The 25087-nt window shown below is 37.5% G+C and overlaps 1 non-coding gene across 1 annotated transcript; it reads right to left on the reverse strand.

The window, feature by feature from the left end:
* Positions 1–18028: 18028 nt before the first annotated feature.
* Trnav-aac lies at positions 18029–18101 on the reverse strand. The gene has a single exon. It is a non-coding gene; the product is annotated as a tRNA-Val (tRNA).
* Positions 18102–25087: the final 6986 nt, after the last annotated feature.

A 25087-nucleotide genomic window follows, 5' to 3' on the forward strand; every position in this document is an offset into this window, starting at 1 on the left:
AATACTAGAAATAAACATAAACTCGCGGTACCCTTCACACGGCTCTGTAAAATTAAAAAATCATTCATGGGTAATTGTGTTCGATTTTATAATAAACTTCCGAATCATATTACTGACTTGTCAATTAATAAATTTAAGAATCATGTAAAGCGTGTACTCATTTCCAAAGCTTATTATACAACACAAGGGTTGTCTATTGTTTGCCCGACAGTCATTTAACATAATATTCATTTGCCCGAATCTAACTTGCCTGAATTTCATTTGCCCGAATGATTTGTTTACCATAAAAATCATATGACATACTCGTTGTTTATCCGAATATTACCTTCCATAATCATACAATGCCATACTATTTGTTAGCCATATTATTAAGTGCAATAATATGGTTTCATAGAATATTCAAACGCCATAAGCAATTATTGCCATATTAATTGTTGCCCATATTATTACCTAACCTAACCTACTTTCTGATAGCAGTTTCATTTTCCAGGGGTCACAGTTCTAACCTAACCTAACCTACTTTTCCAGCAGTTTCATTCTCCAGGGGGTCACAGTTCTAACCTAACCTAACCTACTTTCTGATAGCAGTTTCATTTTCCAGGGGTCGCAGTTCTAACCTAACCTAACCTACTGTCTGATAGTATTTTTATTTTCCGGGGGTCACAGTTCTAACCTAACCTAACCTACTTTTCAAGCAGTTTCCTTTTCCAGAGGTTCACAGTTCTAACCTAACCTAACCTACTTTCTGATAGCAGTTTCATTTTCCAGGGGTCACAGTTCTAACCTAACCTACTTTCTGATAGCAGTTTCATTCTCTAGTCCTTCTAGTACCTATTATAGTAGTTTTCGATTCTGCCAAAGCACATTATGGAAATTGACTTTTCTGGTCGCTAATTTGTATGACAAATGATGGTATGGAATGTGGTAATTACGGATTTCGATGATTCTGACAAATGACATTATGGAAACTGACTTTATGGGAAACAAAGTTTCTGGCACTAGATTAATATAGTAAACAATGATTATGGCATAAGATGTTATGAGAAACAATATTATGATTGTTGAATAGGATGGCAAATAAAATTATGGCAAATGAAATTCTGGCAAATGGGGGTATCCCCAACACAAGACTACATGAATGATAAAACAACGTGGGATTAATTGTTATTCGAAATGGTTTCTTATTTTTACGTGTTTTATTATTATTATTGTTGATGAAATTAATATTGTATTTTTTTGGACATTGGATTTTTCCTAGAAATATTCTAGACATGTATTTTTATATATACATATACCTAATTATATATTTTTTGTTTAACGATTATTTTTATATGAAATTGTATATTATAGACTCAATATTATTATGAACAATAATTTACAACAATAAATTGCTCTGATAATTAGGTTAGATTAAGATCATAATATATATGTAATGAACTATTCATAAGAGCTTGTAACTAGGCCTACATGAATAAAGATATTTTGAATTGAATTTGAATAATGAATTGAATTAGTAGCATACCCTTGAAAATATGCAAAACAGCGCCATCTTGTTAGGAGGTAGGGCATAGCGAATGATATTCCGCTTTGTGTGGTAGGGCACAGCACAGAGGATATCGTCTCGCTCGAATCTAGAGCAGAGCCCAACTGGGGTAGTACCTCTGTCTTACAGAAGACCGCAGCCAAATGGCACTAGACCCTACTCATAGTGTTGTGTTCCTGCCGGTGAGTAAGGCTGCCAGAGCTCAACGAGGGTGCGGTGTGCTGATGACGGGAGGACTTACGGAACTAACTTGTTCCGTAACAAGTCCGTGTGTTCCGTCTATTGTCCTTTGAGTCGTCGGCAACCCGAACCCTCCTTAGAACTTGTACACTCCTTTTTGCTGTGTACTTAACACAGCAAAAGGGAATATACAAGTTTCTAATGGGGTGGCAAAATCTAGTTTTAAGCCTAAAAGGCCAATACATTTCAGGGGTACGCTTTTTTATGGGCTTTGTCTGTCTCGGTGTTATACCGTCCTTGGTAATACCATAGCTGGGCATTAACTCGTTAATCCGTTAATCGTTAATTAACGAAGTTAACATTTCGATTAACGGATTAACTTTTAAGTTAACTTGAAAAAATGTTAACGGACTCGTTAACTTCCGTTAAATTTCTCCGAGTCCGTTAATCGTTAATCTAGTAGGGCACAGGCGCCATCTGCGCTGCGAAAAACACGTTTTGAACGCTACTATAAAAGCCCGAAGTACGGCAAATCCTATGATTTGCCGGTAAATCCTAGGTTTTACCGATGTCGATTGCTAAAAGTCCGAAATATTAAGTACCTAAAAAGTATTCTTCACGTGGATTTGCTTTTACTAACTTTGATTCGGTGAATCCTAAACTTTACCATGGCGACTGTTGTAGTGATAGGGCAGCAAATTCGAGCCCTATTTACGACCACATTCGCTTCCCTAGCCTCTACCACCCAAAGTGCCACAACAGTCCCGTCACCGCCAGCATCTCTCCTGACACAGCTCTTGGCAGTAGCTCAGGCGATCACTGCCTTCCACGTGCAGCCTAGAGTTCAATAGGCTGTACTTCGGCCTTTTACAGAAATATAATACGTTATAGTGGATACTGATGCAACTAAATATTTAAAGAAAAGTTCATTTTTTTTCACGTGTTAATGGATTAACGATTAACTTTAACTTACGTTAAATTTGTCGAAATGTATCGCTTTAACGATTAACGAAGTTAACTTTTTTAGTAACGGATTAGCGATTAACGAAGTTAACTATTTGATTAACGGTGCCCAGCTATGGGTAATACCTATGTATTCTTTATGCTTTAAGTCAAATTATAAACTGAAAACGGTTCATTTCTTGCCTTGTGTTGACAAAATGACCCATTTTCATCTCCAGCGTGGAAAGTCCATTGTAAGTGCATTTCCATTGAGAGTGCATCAAAAGCTCGGCCGCCGAAAACTGCATAGGCGGTGTCAACGCACTACGTACACCCACTGTGGGACGTGGTTATACTGGTACGATTTTTATAAAGTTTAATTAAGATGAAAATAATAATATAATTTCAGGATTACACCAGCAGAAATGACGAAACAGATGTGTTATGTGTTGTATTTTAATATGGGCTCAAGGTCTGAAATAAATGATATATTTTTTTTTATGAACACGGGAAATTGTTTACAAGACATTTACGTCGCGTTTTTGCAGATTAACGCGAAATTTGGCATTGATATAAAATCGACAGATTTAAAATGAATCTTTAATACCTAAAGATATAGATACAATACATTAATGCGAGAGCATTGCGACTTTAGTAATAGAGTCGCAATAAAATACAACAGTAATCAACAGCTATACACAAAAATTTACCATCAGGCGGGCCGTATGTTTGATTGCAACCATGTGGTATTAAAAAAACAGAACAATTGCACACGTCATAAAAAAATTACATCAAAAATTAGTAGTTTAAGAAATTGCCGATTCCTGGTAGATAATACTACAATCTTTCAAAAATAAAAAGATGTCGGTATTTATATTAAAACATATTTTTTTACAATATATATATAAAAGATATAAGTATAAAATATTTATAAAAAGCGCTGATGGCCTAGCGGTAAGAGCGTGCGACTTTCGATCCGGAGGTCGCGGGTTCGAACCCAGGCTCGTACCAATGAGTTTTTCGGAACTTAATATGTGCGAAATGTCATTTGATATTTGCCAGTCGCTTTTCGGTGAAGGAAAACATCGTGAGGAAACCGGGCTAATTTCAATAAGGTCTAGTTACCCTTCGGGTTGGAAGGTCAGATAGCAGTCGCTTTCGTAAAACTAGTGCCTACGCCAAATCTTGGGATTAGTTGTCAAAGCGGACCCCAGAATCCCATGAGCCGTGACAAATGCCGGGATAACGCAAGGAGGATGATGATATAAAAGATATAAGTATAAACCAAAACATTTAACCAACGGTCCGTGCAGCGTGCGTGCACGTGGAAGGCCGCACGCGCAGGTCGCCGACCGACTCCCACGCAGCCTGCGCCGGGATCTATGGAAAATGAGCCTCCACGCTTTTTATATAAAAAAAATAAAAATATATATTTTCAGGAAGCTGTCATTGATACGAGTGTTTGTGAAATTTACGAAATAGATGCAAAACACACTGAAATAATTGTAAAACATAAATAAAATGCATTGTTCATACCGTATAATACTTTTTATAGTCTAAGTAGTAGTCTAGGTAGTATCATGCTTCCAATTTTATCACTTATCCACGTGGATAATCTTATCAGATATCTATCTGTCACGCTTTGGCAAGTATGTCAGTGTGAGAGTGACCGATGTCTTATTCACGTGGATAAGTGATAAAATTGGAAACATAATACGCTGGGTTGTCCAACAAAAATCCTTGGCTGATTGAAACATCCTTTGCCTGAAGTATTATACGGATTGTATTAATTTTTAAAACTAAATCCCTTCCCAAAACCTAACCTCCCTTAGTTCCCAAGGGAGCTAAATGGTGAGTACATTATTCTTCAGTACACGTAGATGCAACCAGGGGGCCGAATTTTGAGTCTCACTGTCACTAAAATACCGGTTGAAAACGGTGAATTGCCTATTATTTTCAGTGACAATTTTCTGAATTCGAACGCCGTGAGACTCAAAAATCGGCCCCCAGACCTTTAAATTTAATAGCAAATGTGAAAATAAATAAATATTGTGAGGACATCTAGCCCTAAACCACACCTCGGACACTAGCGATCAAATATATGAAAGAGGCGCGTTCCTAGCACACAGTCTAAGCTCGTGTAGGTGAACGCGTACCATGCTTGTATGAGTGAGATATGACAGGTCAACTATTCGCGTTTTTGACAGGCGGTAACTGTGAGGTAACCGAGAGGTGGGCGGCACTTTCAGCGGGGAGCGGGAGTGGCCATACTGTATGATAGTACTCTTTATTATACTGTACCTAAACTGAGCAAAACTTGTAATAAATATAATGTTACTTTCCTATGAATAATAAATAAAAATACAACCTTTATGTAAGTCAAAAATTCAAATTTGCGGAATGTCAGATATTTAAATATTTCAGTATTTTAAGTAAATAGATAGGTACCCACTGCTGCCTCTTACATAAAACGTGTGATAAAAATTGAAATTTACCCATAGTTAAAAGTTTTAAACATAAAAACACTTCTTCACATCAATGAACATCTGGTGCCAATTTAAAAGAAAACATACCATATTTCCGAAACTCAATGTATGGGAATATTCACGCTTCTACCATCTCATTGAAATCAGAGCGCCTTTGATCAAAAACCTTCCCAAAAACGTCTTATAACAATTAAAACTAAAGCGTTGATACGACGTTTTGCTTTTGAGCGATAACACAGGTGTGTGAATGGATGCGATGTCAGCGCGTAAAACAATGGTCGTTCGAGTGAGCCTTCTGTGGAATGTGTTCTGTGAAAATTAGTCATTTGGGTTGACCACCGGCCGGTTATGCTGCCTTGGTACTTTTGGGTGGAAACTTTGTAGTTGCTAGTAAAAGTAAAATACTTCTTAATGTAAAATTTCTTATGCTATCAAAATGGTGTCAATTGAGGAAAATTTTGAACTTTGAATGTTTTTTAAAGGAATATTTTCGATTTTGTTCGAAAATGTATGAAAGCGATGAAAAAGATTTTTTTGCGAATTTAACTAAAAGTGATATACAGGAACGATATGTCGAATTTAACAAAAAACAAAAAAAAACACGGTGTATAGAAAAACATAGTGCCTTTTCTACGTGCTCACCGAAGGATTGCCGCGACAGCGCCGGTCGGTATCTAGCACGCTTACATAACGCGCGGCGGCCCGGAACGGAACACTTTCGATGCCGGCCGACTACATCCGAAAAGGAGGCTTTACAATCGTGATGGGACTACCACATAGGGGCATTTTCAAAATTTGGGACACCCCAATTAGCGTAAGTTGTTCTTGTCATAAACTAGTAAACACTCCATGACACATCGGTATTCATATTTCACTTGCTGAGCCTCGTGTGGTGTCGGAGTGATTCGTGAAGTGTGTCGTGTTTGCTTACTCTGCTTCTCGATCAGGTATTACATTTTCTTATTCACACTTTCAAATAAAAATTTGTTCATAATGAAGTACAAAGCTTCATTGATTTATTTTGTTACAAAAGTTAAAAAATAAATACATAATGCGTAATTGGACCTATGTTCATATTATAACATTATTTACTTGTAATTAAGTCAGGAATATGTGGTTGAAATCGGTCGGGTTTTAGCAGCCCACGGTGTATATGGCACGCGTGTTCAGTGGATACATGTGGAACTCAACTTAATAGTGTAATAAGTAATGGAAAAAATGGATCAGTTACAATTTTCCCCCATCGGGGTTTGTCCCACTGTACCTTACGATAAATAATACACACCACCTCCGATCACACACGATCTCCGATTGTTTGTTTGTTTATTTTTCTTTCTGACTCTTGGAGACCATATACATCTCCAAGGAAAAAAGTAGATTAAGTATACTTATTTTTTTTTTTTCCTTTGCTTAAGACAACAAGAGTCTTTAACAACTCTAAAGTTATTTTAGTTATTCGGTTTTTTTCTTCATGTATAATTTTTTTAGATGTACTTTGACACTTAGAGACTCTATACATCTCTAACATCTCTTATTAATAATCATAATAGCTTTGTACTTTGTATAATTTCTTGTGTTAATATTTTTTTTAATGAATACTTTTGCTTATTAAATTGTATCTTGTTTTTTTTTAATGCATGTTAAATATAAGATGTAATGTTTTGAAAAGAAGTGGCCCGCCGAGTTTCTTGCCGGTCCCATAGTGGATACCCTCCTCCAACTGAGGGGGACTGAAATCTTCTCGAGGCTGAGGCGTAGGGTTAGAGCCGGCGTAGTTTTATTTGACGTTCATAAGCGCATTGTAATATGCCTACTTGGAAAAAAAAAAAAACCGGCCAAGTGCGAGTCGGACTCGCCCACAGAGGGTTCCGTACCTACAAAACTTTTACGTTACTCACATAATTCTAAAGACTGGGCTAGGCTAGAAGTATAGGTTCTCTAATGAGCATAATTGTGTTTAGCGCCACCTCTCGACGAATTCGCGAACTAATTAGCACAGCTTGCGTGAGGTCTTTTATAATGTTAACCAAATTCAACATTTTTATTTTATTTTAAAGTAGGTGTTTTATGTAAAATTTCGTAGCTATAAATTTCAACACCCTTATTCATAAACGTACACTAAAGTATCCAGCCGATAAAGTTCGTTTTCCCCTCACTAGTTCGGAAACACATGTTTTGTCCTTTAATACCAGCGGGTAAAAACGCATTTTATCCACTAGTGAGTAAAGTAATTTGACCTTGAATAAAGTCAAATTAACTGCATTAAAATTGATAAAAGTAGGTGAATCTAGTAATAAAGATGATTTACCACCTGTGGAACTACTGGAAGTAGTGATAAACGCATTTTTTGCGTTGTAGTTTCCTCGCTATAGTGAGGGGAAAAGTTTTGTGTTACACTCTCGGGTGCAAATGTATTTTACTTCTCGTGTATTAAAAACACTCGCAAGTTCAGGATTCTATTCTCGAACCACTCGCTTCGCTCGTGGTTCAACTATAGAATCCTTTCACTTGCTCGTTTTTCAATTCCACACTCGGCGTTAAAATACAACTTTGCCCCCTTGTATAACAAATAACTATTGTCCCTTTCTATCACACCAATACGTCGGAAAGGGACAAACGAAATTTATCGGCTTGATAACTTTAGTGTACGTTTATGAATAACGGGGTAAGTAAGTATGGTAAACATCAGAAAGGGTGAGTAAAACAATCTGAAAGGTTCTAAGTTTTACTTAAAGGTTTTTTTAATCTAATCCAAATTTGGTTATGGTAGCTGAAAAAGTATACAGAATAGTATAACGCAAGTTTCTAGCGGGAAATTACTAAATAAATATTATTTAGTAAATACATTATCTATTGTTGTATTTAGGATTTACCGAACCAACGTCGGTGTAAGTCCAAAGAGAACAATATTTATTAACATTTCGCTATTACCAATTGGCAGCTGGGATTTTTCAAGAGATTTTGGCGAACTTCGGTCTTTTACAGTAACATAATAAACTTACCCAAAAAATTAATAGTTGATAACTGATGCAACTAGCTACAGTAAAATTATTTTTTATCATGATTAACGGATTATCGATTAACTTTAACTTCCGTTAAATTTGTTGAAATGTATCGCTTTAACGATTAACGAAGTTAACTTTTATAGTAACGGATTAGCGATTATCGAAGTTAACTATTTGATTAACGGTGCCCAGCTATGAGTATAATTAATACACTTAATTGTAAAAATGTAATGTATACGGATTAATGAATTTAATATAGATAAGTAATTATTGATATATGGCAAAACGAAGGAAATTGTTTACACCTCCGCAAATAAGTATCTAATGATAATTTTTAATTTACCATGTTACTTCACGTACTAAATAAGTACCTAGTTATTTTAAAAACCCTAAAAATGTCTATTGAGTTTCTGCCACAGACCACCATGTGGTTTCTGCATATATTGCAGAGACATTGCAGAGAGCGCACGCGGACACCGGCGCGGCGCCAGTGGACGCGTCTGTGTGCGTGAGCTAGGTATGCATACAACTACAACTGCTGTAGGCACCGCCCCCCTCAGTAGATCGATGCGATAACATCGATTTAAACTTCCCTAGCCTCGTGGCGCCCACCATACAAAATTTTTGCTAGGGAATTTTGATTCTTATTGTACTTGAGATTGAATTCAATTTCAGTTATTCGAAACATTTTAGAAACAAAAGAAATTATATTTTATTTGTTTACATGAGAGTTAAAATTCCATTGAAACCATTATGTACTTTAGAAAGTACATTCGGCGCCACGAGGCTAGAGTAGATATCTACACTGTCACCTACAGTCCGATCGCTTAGTTGCAAATGTGTGCGTCTAGTTGACAAACGAAAACTTCGCAATGTAGTAAAAACTACTTTCATTTTTTTACAAAAACAACGTTATTTCTTAGTAATTAAAGTTCAATTTCAAATGCAAGCAATTGGCGTGCACACTTACGCCGTGTCTTGCGTGGGCGACGGTCGCGCGACCGTCGCCGTCACGTCTCATCGCATCGTCTACTTCCATATCGATAAGGTTTGATTTCGTATGCGTCGCATCGCCGTCGCGCGACCGTCGCCCACGCAAGCCATCGGCTTATCAGTCGCGGTCGTCAGACGCGTCCCATAATTTGTTTCAAGCTTTATACACAAGTTTTCCTTTCAATAGCAATAGCTAACGTAACGCTTGGCTTGAGTAATAAAAACTGTATAGTTAAATTAATAAAATATGTATAAGTAGGATATTGAAATCTTCTTTCTTCGTTGAGCCATCACAGCTAACTTTAACTTACAAACGGTCTTAAGCACCTGCACTTCTGAAGGCGCTTAAGTCATTTATGCTAATAAAAAAAAACCACAACGTTCTATGAACATTGGTCAAGTGCGAGTCGGTTTTCGACTTTTCCATACAAAGAACTCATGAGCGCCTGAACGACTATAATGGCAAAGTTAACGTTTCGCACTTTCAAGACTTTACGTATATATCTCGGAAACGATAAGAGATAGAGCAAAATGGACTTCAGATTTGGGCCTTCGGTGGCACAAATTCTATGTTTTCGTCAACAGACACCTTTTTTGGACCGATTTGAATAAAATTTTGCTCAGTCAATTTATAAACGGTCTTAAGCGCCTCCTTTTTAGTAGGAACTTAAGTCATTTTGTACAAATGAAAAAAAAATTGAACAAGTTCTAAAAAGAAAAAGACAGAAATGAATTTCTTTATACCTGTCCAACTCGCTTAGACAATTTTAAGACGTTTAGTAACTACTTGCAGCGGCAGTGAGTGAAATTCGTAATCTGAGTTTTTTCTCTTAAGTCCGACTTACGCTTGACTGTAGATTTCTAATAGGTTTTCCTGTAATCTACAGGGAGAGGGCTATCTCGTGTATTTTTTTGAAAATTTTACGCTAAGTAGTTTCGGAGATAAGGGGGGGGAATGGTAATTTTTTGCTTATTTTCTTAAATTACTTCTAAATTACCAAAACAAAAAATATAAAAAAAATATATTTCAGATGCTGATAAAATGCTCTTTCATTTGATATGTAACACAATATAGTTTTAATAACTTTGATTTTTAATTTTCAATTTTACCCCCCAAAAGTGACCCCTGTGATTAAATTTCATTTAATTAAATTACATGTCCGTCTTTGGGCCACAGGTTTACATACGTGTGCCAAATTTCAAGTAAATCGGTGCAGTAGTTTCGGAGAAATCGGCTGTGACAGAGGGACAGACAGACACGCGAGTGATCCTATAAGGGTTCCGTTTTTCCTCTTTGAGGTACGGAACCCTAAAAAAAGAGCTACACTGTACTATCATATATATGCCAACGTCACGATCGCTTAAGCTTCTAAGGCCGTTTTCACATTATCCGATCCGATATCGGATGTAGGAAGGATGTAAAATGTAAGATTTATGCGCTTCCAGGTCTTCATTTATGTATTCAATAAATCGTTATGACTAAAAAACGATATAAAACGCAAAAATTGCGGATTTAATGCTGATGGCACTCTCCTATAACAGTTTTTGTTCGAGGCACCATCGAACTGCCGATATCGGCAGGACGCTTCCGACCATTTTTAGCATGCCGGACCCCCCGCCAGTTGTCGGCCGATAATATTTTGTTTGTGTGCGTATATAATGTAGGTATAAGTTTGTAGTAGTGTGCGTGCCAAAAATGGCGTCTATTAAACAGTTGTTAATGATCGAAATTCAAATTAGTTGACAGTTTCCATTGAAAAAAAAAAGGTTGTAATGCATCGGTCCGAATTGCGGATACTAGTTTTTTCATCTTTTAGTAGATATATTTGAATTTAAAATTATTTATTTTGCCTGACACTCTGTGTATTTTTTAAGCTCGTTATTTTAATTTTACATTTATTTGGAATATTAGTGCTTATAATTATTAAATATAAAACATTTTTTAATTATTTCTTGATACAAAATCATACTTCATTGATTTGGAACAATGCGTTTTATCGGACCTACATCCGACACTATCGGAAGCATTTACCGGATGTAGGATGTCGGTCCGACACCCGATATCGGATCGGATAATGTGAAAACGGCCTAAGGGTTTCGTAGCTAGTTTTTTTTTTGTTATAAACTGGCCAGTGATTGACCTTAGTCACACCTGATGGAAAGTGACGACAACGCCGAAGTTGTAGCTCACTGGTTCTGTAATAGCCCCAGAATACACCCAGATTGTATTCGGCCGGGAATACATATGAGGGGAGCATGTTCCATTCCATAGCAGTTCGCATTAGGAAAGAAGAGGCAAACCTCTTCGTGCGAATGAAAGGCAGATCGACAACGTAAGGGTGAAACCGCTCCTCGCTGATTGTCCAATGATGGAAAGGGGAAGGAAGAATCAGGTCATGCAGTTCTTGTGCACACACTCTCCAGAATGTATCCGGTAGCTCTCCCTATTATCTCTTTTCTGTAATAGTGGCGCGACAGAGTTTCGATAAACCACATGAACCAAAAGTATTTAATTACTTAAGTAAAACGGCCTGGGTATAGTAGTCACAAATGTACACGGTTAAAGATGTATTTTATTGGTTCAGCAATAATCTCGTAATAATTTTATAGGTATTGTATTCATTTACTTATCCGAAAAGTCAGGATTACGGGATTACTCAAAATCGTCAAAATGTAATTTTTTGAATGAAACTCTGTCATGTACCTACGTTCGATCGTTCGATCGTACTTTAGTGATGTGTCTGTCTGTTTGTCTGTCTGTGTGTGTGTCTGTCTGTCTGTGGCGTCGTAGCTCCCGAACGGATGAACCAATTTAGATTTATTTTTTTTGTCTGAAGGCTAAGTTAGTCGGGAGTGTTCTTAGCCATGTTTTTTTTTTTTTTTTTTCATGAAAACCGGTCTACTATGTCGCGGTCGGGGGTTTTTCAACATTTTAATTTTGTGGTTAGGTTATTATAATTTCTCATCAGCCATAAATAAAAAAAATACAAAATAATCACCGCTCCTGACAAGACTCGACTGTGGAAGTCTGACTCCAGACTGTGGAAGACTGACTCCACAACGATACGTCAACGTTCGGAAATAAAAACATGTCTACATTCTAAATAAAATGATGGGAATTATTATATTTCGCAAGACTGCAAACGCAGTTACCTCACGCTAGGAAGCGATCGCCGGCAACTTTCGCAACTGTGCCGCGCCGTGTCAGATGCAAAACTTTTGTTTGCGGCCAGATTGGTAACATCAACAGCTTTGTGCAAATTACTTATTTCATGACGATGGCGATGATGTGATCCTGTTACCAACAGGGACATAGGGCTCTTAGAAGAATCTTCCACTCTTCACGATCCTGGGCGACTAATTCCAGATCCTTCCAGCCTAGTCCACTTAGTTAGTTAGTTAGTTTTGTTGGGCATTTTCCGCAAGTCGACAACTATTGTGCCTATTTTGCGTGAATTTGACGTGGTAGCACTACTCTAGCCACCCCAGCTCCTCTACAAATCCTAGCAGTGTTTTCAGGTTGCTAAATACCTCTTTTAGTGTGTTCGGCGTACCTAGGTACTTGTTCCTATGTACTTCTACCTGTTTACACTCCAGAATAAAGTGTTTGGTAGTCTCTTCCGCTTCTATGCACGCCCTGCACATGGGGCTATCGGTTATACCTATGTTATTGAGGTGTTTGTTCAGTGTATTGTGTCCTGTAATTAATCCTACTATTTTGCGCAGTTGCCGTCTGGGTGTTCTGAGTGGGATTTTTGTGAGCTTTTTTTTTTTTTTTACTTTATTGTACAGAACCAATTGTACAGCTTCGTATTAGGTTCAGCAAGAATTTCTTTGGTTTGTCTACATGTGTCTAATTTAACCCAGTATTTGTTGCGCCTAGTCCACTTGTTTACTATACAGATGAAGTGCGAAAAGTATTTTTCCGGAAGCGTTCGTATTAGTCCTGCTAGTTCAGTCAATGTCACTACATCTTGTACTGAGACTGACTGAAATAGCATGACACGTTCGTATGTTTCCGTAACAATACAAAGGCAAATCTTTTTGCACTACAACTGTACTATATTTGAACCCATGGTTGACAGGTGCAGTAGACCTTAGTTCGAGTAAGTAAACCGTAGGCTTTTACTCGAGCAATTTGCTGTTGTATGTCCGGATGCTCCCCTCTACAGGTCATAATTCTCAACCGAATCTAGTCAAATTTTGGGACTAGAGAGTATATGATTAAATAAACTTGTTTTGTCGATCAAGTATTAGATTTTTTCAAAATGCGATGTATTTGACATAAAGGATTTAAGTGCCAATAGCGCCTACCCTATAGAGCTAAATAAGGCCATAGTGAATTAGGAACTAAGTGGTTTCCACTTTTGTATTTCCTAAACAAAACATATCGTAAGGTTTTACAGCTCACGGAGTCCCTAGTTTTGCCGAGGAGTTTTCAAACGTTTTACTTTAAGAGCCACGGTGAATATATTTAAAGATTGTCTATGAAGCGTATTTCCACAGATGTGTATTTACATGCTGTATATGAACGAGCGCCTAATATTCTATGACGAGTGATCCCTGGTCACGTGATGCTTTCTATGACAATGGTTGACGCTAGACACCGATCGAAACGCAGCACGATACCGATATTATCAAAAGCGTCTGAGCGTTTGGCTACCCAGAAGTTCCGGCCGGTCTAACTTCGATCGTTTACAACTTTATTTCTCCTACTAAAAATCCTGCAATATTTTATTATTTTCATCCGTTTAATGAGTAGGCTTGTAAAGACGTCACTGCATTTTTATCGTGTGTTGACTCGGGCTGCAGTTGTAACCGATAGTGCAGGTTCAGTGCTCGGCTAATAAACTCTACCTATTGGTCATACCATCATCATCATCATTTTTTTTCTTAGCCTATTGAAGTGTCCCACTGCCTCTCCCCTGGCTCTCCATAATTCCCGATTCTCCGTTCCTTCCGGCCAGTTGTTTAGGAAGTCGTCAAGGTCGTCCCCCATTATCATCATTATTCATTAAAAAAATTAGGCTATTAATAATTATCAATACATGTACTTATAGGAATAAGTAAAATACAAGACACAAAATTACAATATAATATGAAAAACATAAAACATTTTAAAAAGCGTAATCTAGAGAGAGTGCCGCCAGCAGCGGGGTAGGACCCAAGCTACCGGTGGTTAGGGCTGCAGAGAGAGGAACCGTCGGACTATCCGCGCCGTTTCCAAGATCACCGCTGCACGCATCTGACCTTTGATCCAGCCACTTATTAGCGAGTCTCTCAAGATGTTGGGCGAGACTCTTCTCTTGAGACCGTCATCGTTATTAGGCCTGATTTAGACGGCGTGCGACCCCCATGCGATTTTAGTTATATTGCGGGCTGTTGAGGTTACATACAATTTTGCACAGCCATCAAATACCTCAATGTAATAAAACTCGTATGCGAGTTCTCGTACCGTCTATATGGGTCCTTATTCATGGCCTACCAGACTATTTTTAACCCCCGACGCAAAAACGACGGGGTGTTATAAGTTTGACGTGTCTGTCTGTCTGTCTGTCCGTCCGTCTGTCTGTCTGTCTGTCTGTCTGTCTGTCTGTCTGTCTGTCTGTCTGTCTGTTTGTCTGTCTGTCTGTGTGTGTGTCTGTCTATGGCATCGTAGCTTCCGAACGGATGAACCGATTTAGATTTAGTTTTTTTTTGTCTTAAAGCTGAGTTAGTCGGGAGTGTTGTTAGCCATGTTTCATGGGAATCGGTCGCGGTCGGGGGTTTTATAAAAATTTTAATTTTGTGGTTAGGTTAGTTGTTTTAGGTTATAGGTTTTTTTGGCCTACATGAAAACATAACTACCTGTTTCCGAGTTTTTTATGGTAATAATCTAATAGTAATTCAGGTTTTTTTGTATATATTTAATACTGAAAGACGTCACTGTATTTTTATCGCGTATTGACTCAGGCTGAAAGTGTAACCGATAGGTGTAGGTTCAGTGCCTGGGGAACGAACTTCGGCCAATGGTCGCGTGAAATTGCATAGATATGCAAATTTTTAGAGATCCTACTTGAAAAAACTTTGTTCTCGACAATGAGGATAGGATAGGTTGTTAAAAAAATAGTAGTGGTCGACAGTGATCCGGGGGCCGATTTTTGAGTCTTACGCGTTCGAATTCAGAAAATTGTCACTGAAAATAATAGGCAATTCACCGTTTTCAACCGGTATTTTAGTGACTCAAAAATCGGCCCCCAGTAGATGCCAATAAATGTGACAAAAGGGTCTCATATAATGGAAGTTAGCGCGTCGAGCATTGGTAGGTACTTTTTATAGTATTTTATACAATCGTGATATATTACGTGACATATTGAGAAAATAGTACCTACATTGCGATACAAGTACGAAAAAACCGGCCAAGAGCGTGTCGGGCCACGCTCAGTGTAGGGTTCCGTAGTTTTTCGTATTTTTCTCAAAAACTACTGAACCTATCAAGTTCAAAACAATTTTCATAGAAAGTCTTTATAAAGTTCTACTTTTGTGATTTTTTTCATATTTTTTAAACATATGGTTCAAAAGTTAGAGGGGGGGGACGCACTTTTTTTTCCTTTAGGAGCGATTATTTCCGAAAATATTAATATTATCAAAAAACGATCTTAGTAAACCCTTATTCATTTTAAAATACCTATCCAACAATATATCACACGTTAGGGTTGGAATGAAAAAAATATCAGCCCCCACTTTACATGTAGGGGGGGTACCCTAATAAAACATTTTTTTCCATTTTTTATTTTTGCACTTTGTTGGCGTGATTGATATACATATTGGTACCAAATTTCAGCTTTCTAGTGCTTACGGTTACTGAGATTATCCGCGGACGGACGGACGGACGGACGGACGGACGGACGGACGGACAGACAGACATGGCGAAACTATAAGGGTTCCTAGTTGACTACGGAACCCTAAAAAAAGAATGTCGAAACCAGTGGCGATAAATTAAAATAAATTAAATTTATCGCCACTCGTTTCGAACTTCCTTTTTTCGCACTTGTATCGTAATGAACTATTTTAGAAGCAGACGCGGAACTCTCTACATTTAAAAAGTGCATCAAACCCCAGTGCATTTACCTGCATTTTAATGCCGTTATCATTTTTTATCGTGCATTCATCTGCTGCATTTTCCAGCGAACTGCAAATGCATTGATAACGATAAGCAGTATTTGCTTTTTTTAAAGTTAAAGTACTGACTAATATTTTCCGCATTTTAACCAACTTTTTTAATCCTTAGTCAGTGGCACACTCATACGGCCCGCCTGATAGTAAGCAGACTCCGTAACCTATAGACGCCTGTGTCCATAGTAATTTATTTTACATTATTTTATTAAGGATAGCAAAACGGTAGGCATATTACTTGCAATCACCTTAATAGTTATTTGTTATACAAGGGGGCAAAGTTGTATTTTAACGCCGAGTTCGAGAATAGAATCCTGAACTTGCGAGTTTTTTAACACACGAGAAGTAATAGTACATTGTGCAACAAGGGGAGGAAGTTGAATATTACTAACGAGAGTAAGTTAAATCGCGACGGCTTGCCGGAGCGATTTAAAGACTCGAGTTAGTAATATTCATACTCCCCGAGTTACACACAATGTTTTTCATCACACTCACAATGTAAAAAATATGTAAATAGATGTAAAAAAGTTAAGTACGGTACAAGAAATTTCATTATTCCCTTGGGAGAACGATTTTTCTATAACTCACGCTCCGCCTGCGCGCAATAGCACATTTAAAGTGCGGGTGTGATGAAAAATACATTTGCACCCGAGTGTAACACAAAACTTTTCCCCCCACTATAGCGAGGAAACTACAACGCAAAAAATGCGTTTATCACTGCTTCCAGTAGTTCCACAGGTGGTAAATCATCTTTATTACTAGATTCATCTACTTTTTTCAATTTTAAAGCAGTTAATTTGACTTTATTGAAGGTCAAATTACTTTACCCACTAGTGGATAAAAGACAAAACACGTGTTTCCGAGCCAGTGAGGGGGAAAATTATTTTAATTTTTAGCTGGGAAGGTAATTCAAATAATGTATTTTATTTTAGGTACTCAACTAGTAAATGATGTAAGTAATGTAACATTGTCCCATATCATAATATATCATATCATATCATACATAACTATTAGATTAGGTATGCTTAAAAATACTTAGATGACACACTTGTAAGAAATTCTGCATCTACTATGTTACAGTATTATATGTAGGTATTTATGTTATGTGCGTAATTTTATACGCATTTTATTCATCCTACTCGTATAAGAATGTTGTTGAAGTTATTCTAAGAAACTATAAAATAGTATTTGTAATGACATCTAGCGGCGAGTAGCGATACTACTTCAACTTCGAATAAGCTAACGGTTCGCCGCGTTCGTGTTATACACGATCAATCGGTAGATGGCGTAAAAAGTAAAAAGATTCTTGAAATACAAAAACATTGAATTATTAAAATGCTCTAATACAATGTGGAATCATAATTATGTTTTTTAATTTATAACATAATGTATACTGTTTTATATCTATCTTATAACCTTACTACAAAAAATATAGGTACCACGACCTCCACGACTACGGCATAAGACCTGATTTAGACGGCGTGCGAACTCGCATGCGATTTTAGTTACATTGCGGGCTGTTGAGGGTACATACAATTTTGCACAGCCATCAAATACCGTAATGTAATAAAACTCGTATGCGAGTTCTCGTACCGTCTAAATGGGCCCTAAGTATAGCAAACCTAATAAAAGCCGATTTAAATATTTTATCAAGACAAAAATAAGGAAAGTGCAATAAAGTTAACAAAATACGAAAAACAAAAATACTAAAAAGACAAAAGATGTGTTTCCGCCCGGGATCGAACCGGGGGCCTTCTGCGTGTTAGGCAGATGTGATAACCGCTACACCACGGAAACAGATGAGAGATAGGTCTAAATTTCCAACCACATACTGCCGTGTTTACATAACGTCACTACAAAACTACGACACAAACATATTCGATTTAAATATTATAAATAAATAGTGATAATTTTTGTACATAATATCATAGTGATACGTAGTAATCGGTAAGGTTTTAATTTAATGTCAACGTAATATGTCAACGTGCTTAACACTTTCGCTACCAAGAACCCGACTGTCGGGTACACCGCTCGTAGAAGCGTAGCCGATTACATGGGTTTCCCCGTATGTAGCGAAAATGTCGTAGCGCCGCGTAGAGCCCGGTTTCGAAAGTGTTAATAAAGGTTGACATAAAGTTTGTTGACCTGTGTGCCTGTAATGACCGCACACTCAAAGGTTATACCAGAAGCAGAAAGGTTATGCAGAAGAAAGGTTATGACAGATGGCGCCACCTTATTAGTCCATTGCACATATAATGAATTTCATACGTGAGAGCGAGAAAAATATATTCTCTCACATATGAAATGAAATGACAGTGACATGTCATGCCTAGACACTTGCACAGGCGCCGCCTGGCGGAATAAAATGTTAGTGAATGATAATCTTAGTTCAATTTTAACCGTTTCACGTGACCTTCAACTCTGTCGAGAGACGCTCGGCTGCCATGAAATTAAAACGATGTTATGTTTAACGCAAAATCGTTATTCTTGAATTGTAAGATTTCTATAAATTGTAATAGAGGATTCATCCCATGACGGAACAATGTTTTGGACCATTGAGTCCTTTGAGAGGCGTGCAGCGCGAAGCCGAAGCTAATACTCAGAAACCCTTTTGTACCACATTGTCGCTTATACCACATGGACGAAAATTAAATGATTTATACAAATGGCACATTTTTATAAAATTTTAGGGGTAGATAGGTTACACAAAGAGGGAACTGGTGTTTGCCTCGCTAATAGGGGGCATTCCACGAGAATGTCGCTTACGACATGCAATTCTTCTAATACTTCTGAAGACGGTAGGAAAGCGAAATTGTGTCTGACACCCTTTCATGACTTGGTTAACAAATTGGAAGTATTTTCTCGAGCTTTACGGATTTGATTGAAATAGCTGTCATACAACGCTAAAGCATGTCGTAAGCGACTTTCTCGTGGCATGCTCCTAATACGAAGCGATAGAAAGAGACAACCAAAATCTAGCCACGGGGAACGATTTGCAACCAGGACCCAACCCAACGATCAAAATTTGGGAAAATCTAACTTTACTGAATTTCAATGAAGACTTTATGTAGGATGGTTCCTGTTTGCAAAAGTACCCGATTGGTCACTTCTCGCCAGACTTAAGTTAAGTTTTTAAATGAAATGGCCACAGTCCATTGGTGGGACTATTTTGCCAGTGTCAAGGTGATATAAGCTAGGTACTTAATTGTTATTGATTTTGGTACGGTAAGTACGACCACACCTCGGACACTGGCGATCAAATATATGAAAGAGGCGCGTTCCTAGCACACAGTCTAAGCTCGTGTAGGTGAACGCGCAATATGCTTGTATGAGTGAAATGTGACAGGTCGACTGGTCGCGTTTTTGACAGGCGGTAACTGTGAGGTAACCGAGAGGGGGTGGGAGGCACTTTCAGCGGGGAGCGGGAGTGGCCATACTGTATGATAGTACTCTTTATTATACTGTGGTACGACAGTGTACGGTAGTTGGCACTTGTAAATTGATAGCTAGATTTTACAAGGACACGTGATCGGCCGTGGACGACAAAAAAGTGGCTAAACGCGTTTCGAGATTAATTCTTCATCAGTGAGAACACTATAACATTAGTTTACTGCATAATAAGCTATCGATATTACACTTTAAACAACATTAATGAGCAAAAGAAGGAGAAATTATTCACGACACGATACCGCTAAGGTGGCGTTCGAATCGGAAGTCCCTCGCCAGACATGTGTTAGTTTATATTGATTTAGACTAACACGATTTGCACTCATAATTTTAGAACAAAACGGGACTTCATCGCGTAAATACTTACATTTATATTTGCCTCGACGTTTCGAACATCACATTATGTTCGTGGTCACGGGTAGACTGGCGAGGAATTGCATCAACATCTTCTAGCCGCGCGAGTTTCTCGAACTACCCGCACTTGTTCTTGATTATTCGCTTTTGCGCTAGGGTTGTCACTTTGCCTACACACAACACTCACGACATCAGCCGGTGTGTCCCTCGGTGTTTTTTCACGCTTGCATTTGCTTTTGCGTGACCACGAACATAATGTGATGTTCGAAACGTCGGGCCAAATATAAATGTAAGTGTTTACGCGATTAAGTCCCGTTTTGTTCTAAAATTATGTGTTAGTTTAGTTGTGTTCGAAGTGTCAGCTATTAGTTCTTAGGGAGGAACTTTTAATAAAATTAGTCGGTTATTCAGTAAAATGAAATATGAAACCAAAATTAAATACAATTTAATTGAAGAAAATACGAATACAAGTACATTTTCAATATTTGAATTAAATTTATGATTAAAAATCTGAGAGCTAGTATTTAAGTTTGTAAGATGTTAATCGAGCGAGCGTCTATGGCCAAATAGGCAGAGTTTCGGTCCTCGCAGGCTGAGGAAGGGGTCCCGTCGGGTGGTCGCGTTGCCTCGTCAGCAGTTTGCAGACATTGTAGCTAACACGGCCTCTCCTGACATGCAGCGTCCTCGATGCAGTTCTTGAGTTGTCTTGGATCCAGCTCCAGGGCTGCTTCAGAGTCTGGGTTCTCGTCATCTGCGGAGTAAACACATACGTTAATACATTAATACATCAAATGTGCTCTCCGCATTGAGCACATATCGTGGTCGGTTGACCAATCCACCTCTCGTTCACATCATTCGCATTGAGCACACATCGTGGTGTATTGACCAATACACGTCTCGTCCTCATCATTCGTCTAAATAATTATCATCCAAAAATATTCCAATGCCATAAAGGCCACACACGAGAATACCCTCATCGATGCCACGGCGGGCCTTACACGATAATCCCCACATCGATGCCACAGCGGGCCTTGCACGATGTAAAGACAGTATTCCGATGCCACTGGGGCCTTACACGCGAATACATACATCGATGCCACAGCGGGTCTTACACGATCTCAACACAGTATTCCGTAATGAGCCATAAACCCCAAATATGTCTGCATTGGGATATCAGTGGCTGGATTTAGCGTAGATCTATCCTGGTACTACTTCTCTGTGTAGAAACGGAGTCACCTTCTGAAACAATCAACTAGGCTTTAAAACTGCCTATTTATCTATACCGTCTTCGATGCTAAGCTAATGTTTTCTTTCCGTTCGGCCGACCTGACCATTTCTAAAATGTGTGTTGCATTACTTAATGTAAGTAATTCGTTAATAAAAATATCCCTTCTCAGTTCTCAGTAAAATTACAGGAAAACATTGCTTGACAAACCTTTCTCAAGTAAAATCGATCAAAATAAATGTTTTGTTCCATACCAACACAAAAACTTATTTTGCCTCTGATCTATACGCCAAAGCACACCTACATTATCTTCAAATATCTGGTAGCAGAAATCAATTACCACTTCAAAATGCATCATCATTTAAATCTTAATGGTGTTCACTACCAATAAGTTACTTGATTAGGTATTTCCATCCGTTTTCGAATAAAGTGCGGAAAAGTCATCATACATTTGGTCAGTCTCAACACTCAACCAAAATAATTTTATTTTTCAAAACTAATTAAATTATTCTCAATAGACATAAGATAACCATGATCAAAGTCATGATAGCATTGAAGTATCAGGTACTATCCAGCGATAGCTTACACCAAATTGAATTCATCTATTTACGAAATCATTTCATTTTTCAATAAAAATCATACTCGATTTGCAAGACATTAAAATATTAACATCAGAATCATCAGAACCATTCTCAATGGTTAAACAAAAAGATATTAAATTTTTCAGTAATTGTGTCAACAAAACTTCAATAAGCATTCAAATTTTACTATGTTGCTCGACACTTGCTTTTATGAGATTTATTATAAAATCGTTAACTCTCACACTACCATTTTGAATAGGATTTAATTTGAATTCCAAAACAAACTTTGGTACAAACCTTATGAAAGAAACACTCCCAATAGTGTCACATCCGCGTAAAATTACTTGAAGATTCTATTTTTAACCGGTAGGTACCGCACTACACTATAACACTCAGCTCTAATCAGTCCAATATTTATATTTTGTACACTTTGTTCTACTAAGGAAGTAATCTGAGCATTTGTTTAAACAAACATTTTTTTCGTTCGTCTCCGAAGAACAGCTTGTTGATTAAGTTTGAGCTGCGTAGTCGATTTGCTACAATGTGTTACATAGTTAACATGGGAACCACAGACCGAATCAGTTAGGTAGGTAAGTTTACTGAGAAACGCGATGAATGTACTCAGTGTCTAACTACTTCATAATTATTTAAGACATCTCTATGTACCGTTATGTACTTGCAGATAAAAGTGATGTAATTAAAATTACGGTGTACTGTACTTGTCAGAAGAGTGCGTAGATGGTCACCGAAAAGTAATTGGTGACTGTGCAAGTACGTATGCACATAAATACATAAAATCTTTCAAAATTTTTACTGGACTTGCTGCATGGCCGCATACGAAGAAAATGAGATAAATAAGTAGAAAACATGACGGTACTAAAGATCAACAAAGATCAAAATCCATTGACAATCAATCTTTCTCCACGAGCGAAACGCATTTTACTACGTCTTTCATCTGTACTTTCTCACAAATATATTAAAATCATAACTCTTAAACCAGCTTACATTTCAGTTTACTGTAGTTTGGTAAGACACCATTTATGATTAAAGACTATAGGCAAACTTTTAAAATTTCAAACCGTTATCAATCTCATTTTATCGTCAAATTCTCTGTCTTAACTTAATATTACTTCAATACAATTACGCGATCGTCGAACATGTAATGAATTGAAAATCATAGCGACATTGTTTTATGTTTTAAGAACAGCTCACAATTTCATTGTCAAACTTTAGTAGACTTGAAAGTAATGAAATCAAAGTAATATTTAAATAATCACAAATCTCTCAAACCCTTTCGTAGTAAATAGTCCATAGCGTCAACATACGTGACATCATGCTTATAACAAAAACTCATCTCTTTCGTAAAATTACGGTTCAAAATCAAAAGACTAACAAGGAATGCCAAATGGTTAAAGAGTTACCTTTTTTGCATCAATATAATTTCTGTAACTCTGTGTTTTAAATACCGGATGTATTTATAACTACAATCCAATCTGTATTTGGCACTAGAAAGTTGCTATCCAAATCAAAAGCTCACACTAAGTACTCAATTCTATTATTAGATTCAGTTGCACTTGAACTTGACAAAAACTCTACATTGTTGTGGAAATCAACATAACGTTTTAAGTGACGGCTCGTCGTATTACATTGAGAATACTTTAAGGCGCAATAATCTCATTCAATGACAAAATACTAACTTGAGCTTTTCAACATACTAAGTAAATAACCGTAATCAAGATTTCAGCACTGACTTCATACTAATGTGACGCCCTTTTCAGATTCTTTATTCATCACAACTAGAAGTTATACTCGTAGTTTACAGAGTTAACTGATGTTACAACTGTTACGAGATCTTACTTTTAATTTATCAATGCAATTTCTAATGCATTCATTGCATTTATATGTAATCTGATAATCTCACATGACTATTTAATGCATCGTTACGTCTATCACTGATTTTGCGAGTACCAAAATACAAATAATCACACCTCACAATAGCATCACATTAACACTGAGATCAACATAAAGATAATAATGATTTGATCTCACCGGGTGTCCAATAAGATGCTCCATCATGTTCGCTGAAGCCACTCGCAGCGGAATCGCTCAGGATACTGCTGTCTGGTCCTGCGGCTGCGCCGTCCAGGTGCACGCCAGGAACCAGGTCACACAGGCTGCGGTAGTAGCACGCCCCTCCAACGCCAGCGCCAAGGTAGCTCAGGATCACCGCCCAAGTTGCTTGCTTCCAATCCACCTATATTAGGGAAAGAAGCTGGCGAAGACGCACGCTCTCGCGATAATCGTTTTTCATTTCCCATGAATTCACAACGCACAATCTAATCAGAAATGGCAAAAAGCGGTTTCATATTGGCGTTCTATCCCTGCTTCTGATATTAGTTCTTAGGGAGGAACTTTTAATAAAATTAGTCGGTTATTCAGTAAAATGAAATATGAAACCAAAATTAAATACAATTTAATTGAAGAAAATACGAATACAAGTACATTTTCAATATTTGAATTAAATTTATGATTAAAAATCTGAGAGCTAGTATTTAAGTTTGTAAGATGTTAATCGAGCGAGCGTCTATGGCCAAATAGGCAGAGTTTCGGTCCTCGCAGGCTGAGGAAGGGGTCCCGTCGGGTGGTCGCGTTGCCTCGTCAGCAGTTTGCAGACATTGTAGCTAACAGTAAGTTGACGAAACGAGCTTATAAAGTCAACTAGATTTATCATTTCGCTAAACAAGTTCAGTGAAAAGACAATTTTTTTAAATAAATATGCATATCATTTAAAATGAAACATTTTTAGCTTTGTTTCTTCACTAATTCTATTTTTTTTTCTTATTTATAGAAAACCAAAAACTCTTAAAAACGGATTCAATTTTACCATTTCACTAATCTAGTTAAGGATTCAATCAAATTAAGTGACAAAGAAGAGTCTAATAAATCTAATTGGGTATATTAGTTTCTTGGCTTTGTCATTTCACGAAACCAGTTCAGACATTTGATCAAATCACCAGTTGAGACTTTATCATTTCCCTAAATTTGTTTAGGGAAATGTTAAAACTAGTTGATTTTTTGAATTCGTTTCGTCAACTCACTGTCGTGGTTCAGGGATTTTATCAAATCCCTAAACAAATCTAGTGAAATGACAAAACGTGGCATGTCTATTGGCCGAT

Source organism: Leguminivora glycinivorella, unplaced genomic scaffold, assembly GCF_023078275.1.
Source record: "Leguminivora glycinivorella isolate SPB_JAAS2020 unplaced genomic scaffold, LegGlyc_1.1 Scaffold6, whole genome shotgun sequence".
In the NCBI taxonomy this organism is placed as follows: domain Eukaryota; kingdom Metazoa; phylum Arthropoda; class Insecta; order Lepidoptera; family Tortricidae; genus Leguminivora; species Leguminivora glycinivorella.